Consider the following 20,107-nt stretch of genomic DNA (forward strand, 5'->3'; position numbering starts at 1 on the left):
ATAGAACTGATGCTAACCATTCTGCGAATACAAACCTGCAGGAGCAAAGACAGGGCCTGAAGTGCAGGTTCTGGGAACTCAAAACAGCTTCTCTTCTGCAGGTTAGAATTTAGCAGGGATAGAAAAAATTCCTGCAAAGCTGTTCTGTTCTGTCAGTAACATCAATCAGGGGTGGGGCTGGAACTGAGTGAACACCCCCCCCAGCCTCCATCAAGTGCCCGAGGTTGTCAGGCCTCACCTCCCCCTGCAGGATAGAGGTAGAGAGCAGCAGCCTGGCTGAGCAGAAATAGATTTCCTTGTGATTCGGGCAGGTGCAACCCCCTGGAGTATCTGCTCATTGGAGGCAACTGGGTCACAGCCCTACAGGGTTATCAGTGACTGGGTGTTACAGAGGTGCAAGGTGGGGAAGGAGGCATCAACCTTCCCAGACTAATCTATTTGCTGGGTAGGTCCTCCTGACTTCACAGAGCACCAAAGCCAGTCATATTTGAGTTGTCCGCAGACCCCTGTGATGCAGTTGCCAGAGACCTTTTAAACTCTCCCACCTGAGACAGATGCTGACTGAGACAATTGATTTGGACCTTTTGAACTGAGCCAATCACCCGAGGACTATCCAAGTTGTGCCCTGGATGTGTGGTTGTAGGAAGGTTTGATTTTCCTTTTCAAATTGTTACATGTGGGGGTGGGATGCCTTAATTGCTGGTATTTCTCCACAGTTGAGACTTCAACCCAGAGTAACTGTTTCACAAGGGTTGGACAGAGACCAGCTGAGAATAAGACAGAGGCACATAGCCCCACCACACAAAACAGGTCCCCAGTTTCTCAGGCCGTAGCACTGTACAGGTCCACAAGAAAGCTCCAGGGTAAAAGTCAAACAGTGTAAAATAATCATTGGGCAGAATCAGCAGAAAAACTCTGGTAACATAAATAACCAGAATAGATCACCCCCCCCCCCCAAGGAAAGATATGGCAGATGTAACTGAAGATCCCATTCATAAACAGCTGGCCAAGATGTCAGAAATAGATTTCAGAATTTGGATTGCAAACAAGATTAATAGAATGGAGGAAAATTTTGAATCAGAAATTCGAGGAGCAATCAAAAGTTGGAATTAGAAATTCGAGGAGAAATTCACAAGTTGTCTCAAAAATTTAACAAATTTAAGACAAAACCACCAAAGATTTTGATGCACTGTAGCAAGAATATGCAGCCCTCAAAGATCTGAAAAATATGGTAGAATCCCTCAGGAACAGAGTGGAGCAAGCAGAAGAAAGGATTTCTGACATTGAAGACAAAGCTTTTGAACGCTCCCAAACTCTCAAAGAGGACAAGAAATGGAGAGCAAAAATGGATCATTCTCTCAGAGAGCTCTGAGATAATTTGAAGAAGGCTAAAATCCGCCTCATTGGAATCCCTGAAAGTGATGAAGTGGCTTCACGAGGTACTGAGGCCCTTCTCCAAGAAATTATGAAAGAGAATTTTCCAAACATGCCAAGAAATTCGGAACTTCAGATAGCAGACAGTTTCAGAACCCCAGCATGATTCAATGCGAATAAGACATCCCTCAGGCATATAATAATTAACTTCACTAAAGTTAATATGAAGGAGAAAATTCTCAAAGCAGCCAGATGGAAGAAATCCATTACCTACAAAGGGAAGAATATTAGAATGACTGCGGATCTCTCTGCTGAAACTTTTCAAGCCAGAAGAGGGTGGTCATCAACTTTTAATCTCCTAAAACAAAATAACTTTCAAACCTGGATCCTGTATCCAGCTAAACTGAGTTTCACTTATGATGGAGAAATTAAATACTTTAATGACATTCATGTGTTGAAGAAATTTGCCATAACCAAACCAGCTTTTCAGGATATTCTCAGACCTATCCTTTATAATGACCACCCCAATCCTCTACCACAAAAGTAAACTCACTCAGAAAATTTTGATCAAACTCCAACTTCCACAGTGGCAAAATAATTAAAAATGTCCACTGGATTTTCAAAAACCTCAATACCCAAAATTTTACCAGACTTATCAATATTATCCATTAATGTGAATGGCTTAAACTGTCCTCTAAAGAGGCAAAGGTTGGCTGACTAGATACAAAAACTCAGGCCAGATATGCTGCACACAAGAATCACATCTTACCTTAAAAGATAAATATAGACTCAGGGTGAAAGGATGGTCGTCCATATTTCAGGCAAATGGTAATCAGAAAAAGGCGGGTGTTGCAATTCTATTTGCAGAGACAATAGGCTTTAAACCAACAAAAGTAAGGAAGGATAAGAATGGTCACTTCCTATTTGTTAAGGGTAATACTCAATATGATGATATTTCAATTATTAATATTTATGTACTCAACCAGAATGCGCCTCAATTTATAAGAGAAACTCTAACAGACATGAGCAACTTGATTTCCTCCATCTCCATAATAGTCAGAGATTTCAACACTCCTTTGGCAGTGTTGGATAGATCCTCCAATAAGAAGCTGAGCAAAGAAATTTTAGATTTAAAACTAACCATCCAACATATGGATTTAGCAGACATCTACAGAACATTATATCCCAACAAAACTGAATACACATACTTCTCATCAGCCCATGAAACAGAATCCAAAATAGACCACATCTTAGGTCACAAGTCTAACCTCAGTATATTTAATGGAATATAAATTATTTCTTGCATCTTCTCAGACCACCATGGAATAAAAGTTGAACTCAGTAACAACAGAAATCTGCATACTCATACAAAACAAGGAAGTTAAATAACCTTATGCTGAATGATAGCTGGGTCAGAGATGAGATTAAGATTTGGAACAAAATGACAATGAAGACACGAATTATCAGAACCTCTGGGATACTGCAAAGGCAGTCCTAAGAGGGAAATTTATAGCACTGCAAGCCTTCCTTAAGAGAACGGAAAGAGAGGAAGTTAACAACTTAATGGCATATCTCAAGCAACTGGAAAAGGAAGAACATTCCAACCCCAAACCCAGTAGAAGAAAAGAAATAACCAAAATTAGAACAGAATTAAATGAAATTGAAAACAAAATAATTATACAACAGATTAATAAATCAGAAAGTTGGTTTTTTGAAAAGGTCAATAAAATAGATAAACCTTTGGCTAACCTAACCAGGAAAAAGAGTAAAATCTCTAATCTTATCAATCAGAAATAACAAAGACGAAATAACAACAGGCTCAGAAATTCAAAAAACCCTTAATGAATATTACAAGAAACTTTATTCTCAGAAATATGAAAATATGAAGGAAATTGACCAATACTTGGAAGCACGTCACTTTCCAAGACTTAGCTAGAATCAAGTGGAAATGTTGAACAGGCCACTATCAAGTTCTGAAATAGCATCAAACATATGAAATCTCCCTAAAATGAAAAGCCCGGGACCAGATGGCTTCACATCAGAATTCTACCAAACCTTTAAAGAGGAACTATTACCTATATTACTCAACCTGTTCCAAAATAAAGAAAAAGAAGGAAGACTACCCAACACATTCTATGAAGTGAAAATTACCCTGATCCCAAACCAGGAAAAGACCTAACAAGAAAAGAAAATTATAGACCAATATCACTAATGAATATAGATGCAAGAATATTCAACAAGATCCTAACAAACAGAATCCAGCAACACATCAAAAAAATTATACACCACGACCAAGTGGTTTTTATCTCAGGGTCCCAAGGCTGGTTCAATATACGTAAATCTATAAGTATAATTCAGCACATAAACAAATTAAAAAACAAAGACCACATGGTTCTCTTAATTGATGAAGAAAAAGCTTTTGATAATATCCAGCATCCCTTCATGATCAATTAAGAAAATTGGTATAGAAGAGACATTTCTTAAAGTGATAGAGGCCATCTACAGCAAACCAACAGCCAATATCATATTGAATGGAGTTAAATTGAAAACATTTCCACTCAGATTAGGAACCAGAAAAGGCTTCCCATTGTCTCCACTTGCTCTTTAACATAGTAATGGAAGTTTTAGCCATCACAATTAGGGAAGAAAGGCAATCAAGGGTATCCATATAGGGTCAGAAGAGATCAAACTTTCGCTCTTCGCAGATGGTATTATTGCATATCTAAAAAACACCAGGGATTCTACTATAAAACTCTTAGAAGTAATCAAGGAACACAGCAGCGTCTCAGGTTGAAAAATCAACATTCATAAATCGGTAGCCTTTATATGTACCAAAAATAGTCAAGCTGAAAAAACAGTTAAGGACTCTATTCCATTCACAGTAATGCCAAAGAAGATGAAATATTTGGGAGCTTATCTAAAAAAGGACGTGAAAGATCTCTATAAAGAGAACTAAGAAAACAAATAGCTGAAAATGTCAACAAATGGAAAAACATACTGTGTTCATAGCTGGGAAGAATCAACATTGTTAAAATGTCCACAGTACCCAAAGCAATATACAATTTAATGCAATCCCTATTAAGCTCCACTGTGATAAATTAAAGACCTTGAAAAAATAATACTACTTTTTATATGGAATCAGAAAAAACCTTAAATAGCCAAGACATTACTCAGAAATAAAAACAAAGCAGGAGGAATCATGCTACCAGACAATACTATAAATCAATAATGATCAAAACAGCATGGTACTGGCACAAAAACAGAGAAGTAGATGTCTGGGAACAGAATAGAGAACCAAGAGATGAATCCAGCTACTTACCGTTATTTGATCTTTGACAATTCAATTGAAAACTTTCAGTGGGAAAAAGATTCCCTATTTAACAAATTGTGCTGGGTGAACTGGCTGGCAACCTGTAGAAGACTGAAACTGGACCCACACCTTTCACCACTAACTAAGATAGACTCTCACGGGATTAAAGATTTGAACTTGGAAGAGAGATTAAAGATGGCGGCCGAGTAACAGCTTCCCTGCAACTGGGAACAGCGAGTCTGGGGAAACAAGACTCCAGGCATCTCTGGCCGGTGGGATTTGCCTATAATCATGCCTTTGAGGATACAGGGAGCCAGCAAGGGGACTTCTGGACCCCAAGAGGAGGACAAAAACAGTGGAAAACTGGCAAGTGGTTGCGTGTGTTCGATAGACCTAATCACGCCGCCAACCGTAAGTACAAGCAGCACTGAGACTGCAAACCAGAAAGGCCTTACCTGTGAACTGTTTTGGTGTTCTTGGACTTGGCACTCAGTTGAACTGCCTTGGGGAGAGCTTGAGCAGGAGTGTGGAGAACTTTGGGCATTGTCTGGGGCCCCAGACTGAGCCACTGAGCTGAGTGCAGGAAGCCATTCTGAAAGAACTGCCCCAGCAAGCTCCACCCTCAGGGTCTCAGAGCAAGGATTTGGAGGGTCAAAGTAACCTACTGACTGAGCAGCCTAAAGGCGGAGACTGAGCTGCCTTACAGCCTTAATCCTTAAGGGCAGAGTGAGAAGGTTGTGGCACACTGGAGCCTTGGGCTATTGCCCTGGGTAGACTGCCGTGACGTCACAGTTCATAACAACCTCAAACTCCTGGGCTTGGTGCCACCCAGACCTCCATAAGAGCTGTGCAGTGACCCCCGACCGGTGACCCGCACCCACCGGGCCTCCACATTCCCTGACCAGGAACTGCGGGAGCCACGCACCCCTGCGTCCTCCCTCCTGTGTGCTCCCAGCTTCCAGAATAGCCCGCTCATCTGGACAGGGACTCTGGTAGCTGTGTGCCCATTGGAGCTATCCCTGCCTCTGCACAGAGCTCTTCTCCTGGCCAGAGACTGCTGGAACCTTGGGCTCTCTGTGCCAAGGTCACTGGGTGCCTGGCACTCCCAGAACTGTGCACACCACCCCCAGCCCTGTTGATGGATCTGGGTATGTCACAAACCAGAGCTGCTTCCACAACCAGAACTCCCTAGCTAGCGCAGCCACAGAGAAACTACACAGGGTCACTCCCTACAAAGATCCAGCAACAATAGAGTGATCCTGCTGGGGTCTAATCTTGGAGAGACACCTCACCAACTCTGAGGAAAGCCAGAGGCAATGGTGAAAAACAATCATGAGGTGAAATCAACAGAAAAACTCTGGCAATATGAATAAACAGATTAGATCAACTCCCCCAAGGATCAATGGGACAGAAACAGCACGAGACCCCATGCACAAACAAATAGCTGAGATGTCAGAAATTGAATTCAGGATCTGGATAGCAAATAAGATCGAATTAGAATTCCAAAAGTTATCTAAAGAATTCAACAGATTCAAAGACCAAATGACCAAAGATTTTGACACATTGAGACAAGAAGTTGCATCCCTCAAAGATCTGAGAAACACAGTAGAATCCCTCAGTAACAGAATGGAGCAAGCAGAAGAAAGGATTTCTGACATTGAAGACAAAGCTTTTGAACGCTCCCAAACCCTAAAAGAACAAGAGAAATGGAGAGCAAAAACAGACCACTCTCAGAGAGCTCTCAGGTAATTTGAAGAAAACCAATATTCGTCTTATAGGGATCCCTGAAAGTGACAAAGTGGCTTCACAAGGCACAGAGTCTCTTCTCCATGAGATTATGAAGGAGAAATTTCCAGACATGCCAAGAGATTCCAAAATTCAGAGAGCAGAGAGTTTCAGAATTCCAGCACGACTCAACCCAAATAAGACATCCCCCAGACACATCATAATCAATTTCACTAAAGTTAGTATGAAGGAGAAAATTCTGAAAGCTGCCAGATGAAAGAAAACCATTACCTACAAGGGGAAGAATATCAGAATAACTGCAGATCTCTCTGCTAAAACCTTTCAAGCTAGTAGAGGATGGTCATCGACTTTTAATCTCCTAAAACAAAATAACTTTCAACCCAGGATCCTGTACCCAGCTAAACTGAGCTTCATTTATGACGGAGAAATTAAATACTTCAAGGAAATTCACATGTTGAAGAAATTTGCCACAACAAACCAGCTCTCCAGGACATTCTTAGACCTATCCTCCATAAAGACCAGCGTAATTCTCCACCACAAAACTAAACCCATCCAAAAAATTTTTGATCAAATTCCAACTTCCACAGTCGCAAAAGGATTAAAAATGTCCACCGGTCTCTCGAAAGGCTTATCAATGTTCTCAATTAATGTGAATGGTTTAAATTGTCCTCTAAAGAGGCATAAGTTGGTGGACTGGATACAAAAACTCAAGCCAGATATCTGCTGCATCCAAGAATCACATCTTACATTAAAAGACAGATATAGACTCAAGGTGAAGGGATGGTCATCTATATTCCAGGCAAATGGAAAGCAGAAAAAGGCAGGCGTTGCAATCCTGTTCGCAGACGCAATAGGTTTTCAACCAACCAAAATAATTAAGGATAAGGATGGACACTTCATATTTGTTAAAGGTAATACTCAATATGATGAGATCTCAATTATTAATATTTATGCACCCAACCACAACACACCTCAATTTATAAGAGAAACTCTAACAGACATGAGCAACTCGATTTCCTCCAGTTCCATAGTAGTTGGAGATTTTAACACCCCTTTAGCAGTCCTGGATAGATCCTCCTAAAGGAAGCTAAGGAACGAAATTTTAGATTTAAACTCAACCATTCAACATCTGGACTTAACAGGTATCTACAGAACATTTCCTCCCCCAAAAACTAAATACACATTCTTCTCATCAGCGCACGGAACATACTCCAAAATCGACCACATCCTAGGCCACAAATCTAACCTCAGCAAATTTAAAAAAATAGAAATTATTCCTTGCATCTTCTCAGACCATCATGGAATAAAAGTTGAAATAAATAACAACAGGAACCTGCATACCCATACAAAAACATGGAAGCTAAACAACCTTATACTGAAGGATAGATGGGTTATAGACGAGATTAAGAAGGAAATAACCACATTTTTGGAACAAAATAACAATCAAGACACGAATTACCAGAACCTCTGGGATACTGCAAAGGCAGTCCTAAGAGGGAAATTTAGAGCACTGCAAGCCTTCCTCAAGAAAACGGAAAGAGAGGAAGTCAATAACTTAATGGAACATCTCAAGCAACTGGGGAAAGAAGAACACTTCAACCCCAAATGCAGCAGAAGAAAAGAAATAACCAAAATCAGAGCAGAATTAAGTGAAATGGAAAACAAAAGAATTATACAACAGATCAATAAATCCAAAAGCTGGTTTTTTGAAAAGATCAATAAAATAGATAAACCTTTGGCCAACCTAACCAGGAAAAGAAGAGTAAAATCTCTAATTTCATCAATCAGAAATGGTAATGATGAAATAATAACAGACCCCTCAGAAATTCAAAAAATCCTTAACAAATACCACAAGAAACTCTACTCTCACAAAAAAGAAAATCTGAAAGAAATCGACCAATACCTGAAAGCACGCCACCTACCAAGACTTAGCCAGAACGAAGTGGAAATTTTGAACAGGCCTATAATCAAGTTCTGAAATAGCATCAACTGTACAAAATCTCCCTAAAAAGAAAAGCCCAGGACCTGATGGCTTTATGTCAGAATTCTACCAAACATTTAAAGAGAAACTAGTACCTATACTACTAAAACTCTTCCAAAATATAGAAAAAGAAGAAATATTACCCAGCACCTTCTATGAAGCAAACATCACCTTGATCCCCAAACCAGGGAAAGACCCAACCAGAAAAGAAAATTATAGACCAATATCAATAATGAATATACATGCTAAAATACTCAATAAGATCCTAACAAACAGAATTCAACAACACATCAAAAAAATTATACACCATGACCAAGTGGGATTTATCCCAGGGTCTCAAGGCTGGTTCAATATACATAAATGTATAAATGTAATTCAACACATAAACAAACTTAAAAATAAAGACCATATGACTCTTTCCATTGGTGCAGAAAAAGCTTTTGATAATATCCAGTATCCCTTCATGATCAGAGCACTTAAGAAAATTGGTATAGAAGGGACATTTCTTAAACTAATAGAGGCCATCTACAGCAAACCCACAGCCAATATCGTATTGAATGGAGTTAAATTGAACTAATTTCCACTCGGATCAGTAACCAGGCAAGGTTGCCCATTGTCTCCATTGCTCTTTAACATTGTTTTTTTTTTTTTTTTTTTTTTGCAGTTTTTGTTCGGGGCTGTGTTTGAACCCACCACCTCCGGCATATGGGGCCTGCACCCTACTCCTTTGAGCCATAGGCACCGCCCTGCTCTTTAACATTGTAATGGAAGTTTTAGCCATTGCAATTAGGGAAGAAAAGGCGATCAAGGATATCCACATAGGGGCAGAGGAGATCAAACTTTCACTCTTCACAGATGATATGATCGTATATCTGGAAAACACTAGGGATTCTACTACAAAACTTTTAGAAGTGATCAAGGAATATAGCAATGTCTCAGGCTACAAAATCAACCCCCATAACTCTGTAGCCTTTATATATACCAACAATAACCAAGCCGAACAAACAGTCAAGGACTCTGTTCCTTTCACAGTAATGCCAAAGAAGTTGAAATATTTGGGAGTATACCTAACAAAGGACGTGAAAGATCTCTATAAAGACAACTATGAAACTCTAAGAAAAGAAATAGCCAAAGATGTTAACAGATGGAAAAACATACCATGTTCATGGCTGAGAAGAATCAACATTGTTAAAATGTCCATACTGCCCAAAGCAATATATAACTTTAATGCAATTCCTATTAAAGCTTTATTGTCATACTTTAAAGATCTTGAAAAAATAATACTTCATTTTATATGGAATCAGAAAAAAACTCGATTAGCCAAACATTACTCAGCAATAAAAACAAAGCAGGAGGAATCACACTACCAGAACTGAGACTGTACTATAAATCCATAGTGATCAAAACATCATGGTACTGGCACAAAAGCAGAGAAGTAGATGTCTGGAACAGAATAGAGAATCAAGAGATGGATCCAGCTACTTACCAGTATTTGATCTTTGACAAGGCAATTAAAAGCATTCAGTGGGGAAAAGATTCCCTATTTAACAAATTGTACCAGGTAAACTGGCTGGCAACCTGTAGAAGATTGAAACTGGACACACACCTTTCACCATTAACTAAGATAGACTCTCACTGGATAAAAGATTTAAACTTAAGACATGAAACTATAAAAATACTTGAAGTGCAGGGAAAACTCTTGGAGGAATCAGCCTGGGTGAATATTTTATGAGGAGGACTCCCCAGGCAATTGAAGCAGTATCAAAAATACACTACTGGGACCTGATCAAACTAAAAAGCTTCTGCACAACCAAGAACATAGTGAGTAAAGCAAGCAGACAGCCCTCAGAATGGGAGAAAATATTTGCAGGTTATACCTCCGATAAAGGTCTAATAACCAGAATCCACAGAGAACTCAAATGTATTAACAAGAAAAGAACACGTGACCCAATCTCAGGGTGGGCAAGGGACTTGAAGAGAAACTTCTCATTTCAGATCCAACTGGTAAGGAAGGACTGTGCATCTGTTGGTCTAGGGATGAAATGGTTCAAATCCATTTGGTGACATTGAATTAGTCTCCCTTTTACTGTTTTCTGATTCTTATTCTGCAATCATTTGTTATTATTTCCCCCCAAATGTCTTGATCACTAAGAAAAGCTGCTAGTGGGATTCTGTATTTCATGTCATCTTTTTTATTATAATTTATTGCAATTTTTTCTGAATAAATATATGTTGTGTGGAAAAAAAAGAAGACAGATGCAATATCTACAAACACATGAAAAAAAGCTCATCATCCTTAATCATCAGAGAAATGTAAATCAAAACTACTCTGAGATATCACCTAACCCCAGTAAGAGTAGCCCACATAACAAAAACCCCAAACCAGAAATGTTGGCATGGATGTGGAGGAAAGGGCACACTTCTACAATGCTGGTGGGAATGCACACTAATACGTTCCTTCTGGAAGGATGTTTGGAGAATACTTAGAGATCTAAAAATAGACCTGCCATTCGATCCCATAATTCCTTTACTAGGTTTATACCAGGAAGTCCAAAAGTCACAATTCAACAAAGACATCTGTACCAGAATGTTTATTGCAGCCCAATTCATAATTGCTAAGTCATGGAAGAAGCCCAAGTGCCCATCGACCCACGAATGGACTAGCACATTGTGGCACATGTATACCATGGAATACTATGCAGCCTTAAAAAAAGATGGAGACTTTACCTCTTTCATGTTTACATGGATGGAGCTGGAACATATTCTTCTTAGCGAAGTATCTCAGGAATGGAAGAAAAAGTATCCAATGTACTCAGCCCTACTATGAAGCTAAATTATAGCTTTCACATGAAGACTATCACCCAACTATAGCACAAGACTATGGGTAAAGGGCCAAGGAAGGGGAAGGGAGAGGGAAGGTTTTAGTGGAGGGAGGGTAATGGGGGGGGCCACATCTATTGTGCATCTTAGAATGGGTACAAGCGATTGAACTAATGTACACAGCTATGATTTTACATTAAAAAATATTTAAACTTAACACATGAAACTATAAAAATACTAGAAGAGAGTGCAGGGAAAATTCTTGAAGAAATCGGTCTGGGCGAGTATTTTATGAGGAGGACCCCCTGGGGAATTGAAGCAGCTTTAAAAATACACTATTGGGACCTGATCAAACTAAAAAGCTTCTGCACAGCCAAGAACTCAGCAAATAAAGCAAGCAGACATCCCTCAGAATGGGAGAAGATATTTGCAGGTTACACCTCCAATAAAGGTCTAATAAACAGAATCCACAGAGAACTGAAAGGTATAAGCAAGAAAAGAACAAGTGATCCCATTGCAGGCTGGGCAAGGGACTTGAAGAGAAACATCTCTGAAGACAGGCGCACGGCCTACAGACATATGAAAAAATGCTCAACATCTTTAATCATCAGAGAAATGCAAATCAAAACTACCTTGAGATACCATCTAACTCCAGTAAGATTAACCCAAATGGCAAAGTCCCAAACCCAGAGATTTTGGCGTGGATGTGGGAATGCAATTAATACAATACACTGCTGGTGGGAATGCAAATTAATACATTCCTTTTGGAAAGATGTTTGGAGAACACTTAGAGATCTAAAAATAGATCTGCCATTCAATCCTATAATTCCTCTACTAGGTATATACCCAGAAGACCAAAAATCACATTATAACAAAGATATTTGTACCAGAATGTTTATTGCAGCCCAATTCATAATTGCTAAGTCATGGAAAAAGCCCAAGTGCCCATCGATCCAAGAATGGATTAATAAACTGTGGTATATGTACACCATGGAATATTATGCAGCCTTAAATGGATACTTTATCTCTTTCATGTGTACATTGATGGAGCTGGAGCATATTCTTCTTAGTAAAGTATCTCAAGAATGGAAGAGAAAGTATCTAATGTACTCAGCCCTAGTATGAAACTAATTTATGGGTTTCATATGAAGTCTATAACCCAGTTATAACCTAAGAATATGGGGAAGGGGAAGAGGGAGGGGAGGGAGGTGGGAGGATGGGTAGAGGGAGGGCAATTGCTGGGATTACACCTGTGGGGCATCTTACAAGCGTACCTGTGAAACTTAGTAAATGTAGAATATAAATGTCTTAACGGAATAACTAAGAAAATTCCAGGAAGGCGATTTTAACCAGTGTGATGAAAATGTGTCAAACAGTCTATAAAACTAGTGTATGGTGCCCTATGATCACATTAATGTACACAGCTATGATTTAATAATAAAAAATAAATAAATAAAAATAAAAAGCTTCTGTACAGCCAAGAACACAGTAAGTAAAGCAAGCAAACAGCTCTCAGAATTGGAGAAGATATTTGCAGGTTATGTCTCTGACAAATGTTTAATAACCAGAATCCACAGAGAACTGAAACATATAAGCAAGAAAAGAACAAGTGATCCCATTGCAGGCTGGGCAAGGGACTTGAAGAGAAACTTCACTGAAGAAGACAGGAGCACCGCCTACAGACATGAAAAAATGCTCATCATCCTTAATCATCAGAGAAATGCAAATCAAAACTACTTTGAGATATCATCTAACTCCAGTAAGATTACCCTATCACAAAGTCCCAAGACCAGAGATGTTGGCGTGGATGTGGAGAAAAGGGAACACTTCTACACTTCTGGTGGGAATGCAAATTAATACATTCCTTTTGGAAAGATGTTTGGAGAACACATAGAGATCTAAAAATAGATCTGCCATTCAATCCTATAATTCCTCTACTAGGTATATACCCAGAAGACCAAAAATCACATCATAACAAAGATATTTGTACCAGAATGTTTATTGCAGCCCAATTCATAATTGCTAAGTCATGGAAAAAGCCCAAGTGCCCGTCGATCCAAGAATGGATTAATAAATTGTGGTATATGTACACCATGGAATATTATGCAGCCTTAAAGAAAGATGGATACTTTATCTCTTTCATGTGTACATGGATGGAGCTGGAGCATATTCTTCTTAGTAAAGTATCTCAAGAATGGAAGAGAAAGTATCCAATGTACTCAGCACTACTATGAAACTAATTTATGGCTTTCATATGAAACCTATAACCCAGTTATAACCTAAGAATATGGGGAAGCGGGAGAGGAAAGGGAGGAAGGAGGGAGGATGGGGGGAGGGAGGGTGATTGGTGGAATTACACCTGTGGTGCATCTTACAAGGATACATGTGAAACTTAGTAAATGTAGAATATAAATGTCTTAACGTAATAACTAAGAAAATGTCAGGAAGGCTATTTTAACCAGTGTGATGAAAATGTGTCAAATGGTTTATAATACCAGTGTATAGTTCCCCATGATTGCATTAATGTACACAACTGTGATTAATAAAAAAAATAAAATCTCCAACTATTATAATGTAGGAAGATATCAAATTGTTCACATCCATTAGAGTTTATTTTTTGAATTGAGGAGCATTCTGGTAGGTTGTATAAATGTTAATTATCGAAATCAATTCATGTTGGGTGTTTCCCTTGACAAATATGTAGTGACCTTTCTTATCTTTCTTTATCTTTATTGTTTTAAAGCCGATTGTATCTGGTACTAAAATTGTAATCCCTGCTTTTTTCTGATTTCCATTTGATTATAATATAGAAGTCCATCACTTCACCTTGAGTCTATTTTTATCCTTTAAGGTAAGTTGAGATTCTTGTATACAGTAGTTATCTGGTCTGAGTTTATGTATCCAGTCAGCCAGTTTATGCCTCTTTGGATGACAATTTAAACCATTCACATTAATTGAGAGAATTGATAAGCCTGGTTGTGTTTTGGGTATCATGATTTTCAGATGTCCAGTGGACATTATTAATCCTTTCACCACTGTGAAAGTTGGGTTTTGTTCAAAAATTTCTGGGTATGTTTACTTTGGAGGTAGAGCGTGTGCTGGTCATTGTGGAGCATGGGTCTGAGAATATCTTGGGGAGCTGGTTTAGTTATGGCCAATTTCTTCAACATGTGTATGTCATGAAAGTATTTGATTTCTCCATCACAAATGAAACTCAGTTTAGCTGGATACAAGATCCTGGGCTGGAAGTTGTTTTGTTTTAGGAGATTAAAGGTTGATGATCATCTTCTTCTGGCCTGAAATGTTTCAGCTGAGAGATCTGCAATCATTCTGATACTTCTTCCTTTGTAGGTGATGCTTTTCTTACGTCTGGCTGCTTGCAGAATTTTTTTCTTCATCTTAACTTTAGCAAAGTTAATCACAATGTGTCTAGGAGATGCTTTATTTGGATTGAATCTTGCTGGGGTTCTGAAACTGTCTGTTATCTGAAGTTCTGTATCTTTTGCAATGCTTGGAAAATTCTCCTCCATAATCTCTTGGAGTAGAGCATCTTTACCTTTACAACTATCTTCTTTTTTTTTTTTTATTAAATCATAACTGTATACATTGATATGATCATGGGGCATCATACACTCACTTCATAAACCATTTGACACATTTTTATCACAGTGGTTAACATAGCCTTTCTGGCGTTATCTCAGTTACTGTGCCAAAATATTTACATTCTACATTTACCAAGTTTCGCAAATACCCCTGTAAGATGCACTACAGGTGTGAACCCACCGATCCCCCTCCCTCTACCCCCCCTTCCCACTTCCCCCTATTGTTAAGTTGTAGCTGGGTTATAGCTTTCATGTGAGAGTCTCAAATTAGTTTCATAGTAGGGCTGTGTACATTGGGTACTTTTTCTTCCATTCTTGGGATACTTTACTAAGAAGAATATAATACACTACTGGGACTTGATCAAACTACAACTATCTTCTTCTTTGGTAATTACTGTAAGATGAATGTTTGATCTTTTGGAATGATCCCATCACTCTCTCAGGGAATGATTAGTTTTTGCTCTCCATTTGTCTGCCTCTTTGAGTGTTTGGGAACATTCAAAAGCTTTGTCTTCAGTTTCAGATATCCTTTCTTCTTCTTGGTCAACCTTATTACTGAGGGATTCTATTGTGTTTTAGAGCTCCTCAACTAACTTTCATTTCCTTGAGTTCTGCTATCTCGTTTCTTATTATGTCCATATCTTTGGTGACTTGGGCTTTGAATTCATTAATTTCTTGAGACAACTTTAGAACTACTCTTTGGAATTCAATTTCTATATTTTCTTCCATTCTATTTATCTTATTTGCCATCCAGATTCTGAATTCGATTTGTGACATCACTGCCATTTGTCTATGCAAGGCATCTTCAGTTGTATCTCCTTTGTCATTTCTTGGGTGGGGGGGCGTTGATCTACTCTGGTTATTCATGTTGCCAGAGTTCTTCTGTTGTGTCCACACTATGTTTATTTTCCAGTGTTTGGTTATTAGAACTGGTAGTATGAGATTAAATTAGGGTTACCATGTAGTAGAGATAGCCCCTTACCAAAGAACTAGGCTTTGTAATTGTTGCTTATCTCCTACAACCTTACAAAGGCCCCTTTCAGAGTTTTGGCTGGAGACTATGAGGACCTACTTAGTGTGATAGCACAAGCTAGCTCTGTTTTGATATCAGCCAAACCCTACCCTATCCTAAGAAACCACAGTATTAGGTTTAAATCTTGACTGTGAGGAGATACTGTGCCCAGTCCCCACCCTTCAGTTCTTTTCTGTTGTAGAACTTTGAAAGTCAACCTCAGAATGTCCCTGAGTGGACAGCCCCAGACACGGGCTCCAATTACATTTCATCAGGCAGTGCAAACCCTGCTCAACAGAGAGGGATTCAAGGGTCTTCAACAGCACAATTGGAGCCAGGGATCCACACTCCCACCCACCAGACTCAGTCCACACTGTTGTCTGCTTTGCTATTTGCAGGCCCAGTTAGAGCCAGAGGTCATGCCCCCACCCATCAGTCTCAGTCCACACCCAGCTAGCCTCTGCTTGCTAGACTAGTTGGAGTCAGTGGACCACCCCCCGCTTGCTAGTCTCAGTTCACTGCCTGACAAGCCTCTGTTCACAGGCTCTGCTAGAGTCAGGGTACCACACCCCACCCACAGGTCTCAGTCCTCACACAGTAAGCCTCTGCTCACAAGCCCTGTTGGAGACAGGGGACCATGCCTTAGCCCTCAGGTCTTGGTTCACACCCAGCAAGCCACTGCTCAAGAGTTCTGTTGGAATCAGGGGACCAGGCCCTTGCTCTCAGGTCTCAGTCCACACCTAACAAGCCTCTGCTCACAGGCCCAGCAGTGGCTGGGGCCCAGCTCTGTCTGCCAAACTCAGTCCACAGAGGGCAATCCTCTCTCACTGTGGGTGCTGTCAAAACCGGTGGTTCTACACCCTGTCCCACCAGACACAGCCTGAACTGAGGACCACCACCACCACTGGCTGGGCATAGTCATAACTAGGGGACTGCTCCTCCTCCCACTGAGTGTGCCTTTTTCCCCACACACTCTTTCTTCCCTGTTAGGCACAGATTCTGTCCTGATAGTTGGCAGTGCACACTATGTCCAGATCTCTCAGGGCAAGACCAAACACTCTTTACTCTGCAGGGGGCAGATCTTCAGACCACCATGTGGGGGTGGGGGGTGGGGAAGGGTGCACTGGGAGTTTGGGCTTGTGGTGGAAAATATCTGTTCAATTTTATGCCTGGCAGGGTGGTGTCTCAGTTCATAAGTGGGACCTCCCTGGAGAAAGACACCTGGAGTTTAGCAGCTCTCTCCAGTGAGTAAAATGAGAGGTATTTTGTTCCCTGCTCTTTCACAGATAGTCTGTGGCAGGCCTCCTGCTTGGGGGAGGGGTCTCCTGTCTGCTAGTTGTTAGGCTTTGTACCTGTAATTTGTTTTCTTGAATGCTCTTCCTTGGAGTTACAGCTTGCCGAACTTCTTTCTTGGCTCAGCTCCCCACCTTTGGCTTCATAAAGTCCAATTCCATCCAGTTTTTCTTCCTTTGCTGAGGGTTGCTACCAGTCAGCCATCTTCCCAGAATTCCTCTTGAATTCAAATTTCTGATGACTTTGGAGATTAAATATCATCAGGCTAAAGACAAACTTCTAGGACTTTAATTAGAAAGCTAACAGGGGACTGAGTCCATGAGTATTGCTAACCTAAATCATTTACATGGAACTGAGCTGATTTATTATGGCTTTTTGTTTGAAACACTGGTGATTCTTTCTGTGTTCTGTTTCCAGAAGTCAAGGAAACTATTTTCTAGCTTCTAAGCTATTTGTAGCTTTCAGCAATGTATGTACTTAAGAGCAAAATTTGAAACATTTATTTTTATCCTTGATTTCTCTGGAATTTGAAAACTATTTGTAAGTATTCTTAATTTCTGATAATACAATTATTTACCTAAGTTCAATAAGAATCTGTTTTGTTCTATAGGACACAATGAAAGATGCTGGTTATTTTACCAAGGCTTTGACTAGAAGAGCATTTTCAGAGGTATCCAGACTACATTAAGGAATTAAGGTTGACTTTATAATGCCAGAAAAAACAAAAACAAAAACAAAAACAAAAACAAAAACCCATTGGAAAGACTGTCCTGATACCTCAGCAATAACATTTCCTGAGTTGCAGTGAGTAAAGAATGTCACTTATTGACAGGTCCAGGAATCACAATTTGCTTTGGGACCTCAAGAGAAGAGGAATTTACCTCTTGCATATAGGTATCTAATGGCACAATGAAACCTGGGCTCGTGGGACGCTTTCAAGTCTAACCTGAGATACCTTATAAAAGGTTTCAGCAAAACCAATTTTATTTATTTGTATATTTTTATCATTTTAAAAAATTTATTTTCACAATTATAAGAGGGACTTTATCTAACAAATGCAATCAATGTAACCTAATTCTTTTTTTTTTTTTTTTGGATGGAGCTGGAACTTACTCTTCTTAGTAAAGTATCTCAAGAATGGAAGAAAAAGTATCCAATGTACTCAGCTGGTTATAACCCAGTTATAACCTAAGACTATGGGGAAGAGGAAGAGGGATGGGATGGGAGTGGGGAGGATGGGTGGAGGGAGGGTGATTGGTGGGAATCACACCTATGGTGCATCTTACAAGGGTACATGTGCAACTTACTAAATGTAGAATATAAATGTCTTAACACAATAACTAAGGAAATGCCAGGAAGGCTATGTTAACCAGTGTGATAAAAATATGTCAAATGTTATATAAAACACAGTGTATGGTGCCCCATGATTGCATTAATGTACACAGCTATGATTTATTAATAAATAACAACAACAAAAAGAAAATACCCCCCAAAAAACAAACAAACAAACAAACAAACACAAAACAATTTTAAAAGGAAGAAAAGCCTACAGGCTAATAATCATTCTTACTGCACTTTATGCAAATAATTAGACCCAGTATACTGAAAGTATAGTTTATTTTGTCAATTAAATTAGTTCTGCTGGCTTGGCACCTGTAGCTTAATGGTTAGGGTGCTGTCCACATGCACTGGGGCTGGTGAGTTTGAATGTGGCCTGGGCCTGCTAAACAACAATGACAACAACAACAACAACAACAAAAATAGCTGGGTGTTGTGGTGGACTCATGTAGTCCCAGCTACTTGGCAGGCTAAGGCAAGGGAATTGCTTAAGCCCAAGAGTTTGAGGTTGCTGTGAGCTGTGATATCATGGCATTTTACTGAGGATGACATAATGATACACTGTCTCAATAAATAAATAAACAAATAAATAAAATATGTAAATAAATTAGTTCTGCTATAATTTGTTTTTAATAAAGTGTGAAATTATAGAGAGAAAAAAATGGTTCAAAGGGGAAAAAACTGTGGCCCACCTGTATTAGATTCTAGCCTTGTCTGCAATGCCAACTCATAAAATGAGACAGTTATTTGACTAAACTGATCAGTTAAATGGGACTAAGATACTGGCCAAAGAATATAGAATTGTATACAGTAGTTATATTTGCTCTAAGTCTTAAGGCTCAACAAAGGTAGCTTGTTGGCTACACTGGAAAAATTTGTGGAGTATTAAATTCCATCGCTGTGTCTATACAGATATTTCAGGGGAAACTGGAACCTGGATAAAAATTTCCCAGTAAGTGGTGTGACTGCAACACGGCCTCATAAATGGCCCCACACCCAAGTGATATTCAAGACTATTCACTTAAATTGCCCAGAATTTTGGATCAGTTCTGTAGGGACTCTTAAAACTAAATATTATCTTAAGAATTGTGCTAATTCTGTAAATAAGAATACTAATGTTCTCATTGTGTGAACCTTAGCCTCAAAATCCAGAAGTTGTAGATATTTGTAGGTGACTGGTAAATGGTTTCATTCCCTTATTTTGGGTCCACCTTTGACTTCATTCCTGTCAGTGTAAGGGAGCCAGAAAGTCACAACATATGCAAGATGGCTGAGGTTATGTAGAAGCCAGATGAAAGTCATGAAGTTTTCCATGAAAGACTGTGTGAAACATATAGACTGGCCAAACCATTGTATGAAGCCACAAAGGGGAGAGAAAAAGGGCCAATGAAATAGAAATGTGATCAACCAAAAGTCTTCAAGAGGCAAAAGAAAAACTGTAGCAGCCTTGGCACTAGGCTTCCCTGATCCGGACAAGTGTTTTGTACATATCAGAAAGATATAGATCAGCTGGGCAGTGCTCACCCAGAATGTAGGATCCTAGGTAGGACCAGTTGCTTATCTCCCTAAGCAACTTGGCAGGGTCTCAAAAGGATGGCCCCCATGCCTAAGAACACTTGCAGACACTGCCA

General features: G+C 39.5%; 1 long non-coding RNA gene across 1 annotated transcript in view; it reads right to left on the reverse strand.

Moving 5' to 3' along the window:
* The window catches only part of LOC128586738 (uncharacterized), an 81,298-nt gene extending 72,217 nt beyond the window's left edge, over positions 1 to 9,081 (reverse strand). Inside the window, exon 1 of the long non-coding RNA XR_008380287.1 lies at positions 9,046 to 9,081. This is a non-coding gene — a long non-coding RNA (uncharacterized LOC128586738). The remainder of the gene's footprint in view (positions 1 to 9,045) is intronic.
* Between the last annotated feature and the right edge of the window lie 11,026 nt (positions 9,082 to 20,107).

This window comes from Nycticebus coucang, chromosome 5 (assembly GCF_027406575.1).
Source record: "Nycticebus coucang isolate mNycCou1 chromosome 5, mNycCou1.pri, whole genome shotgun sequence".
Classification (NCBI taxonomy): Eukaryota; Metazoa; Chordata; class Mammalia; order Primates; family Lorisidae; genus Nycticebus; species Nycticebus coucang.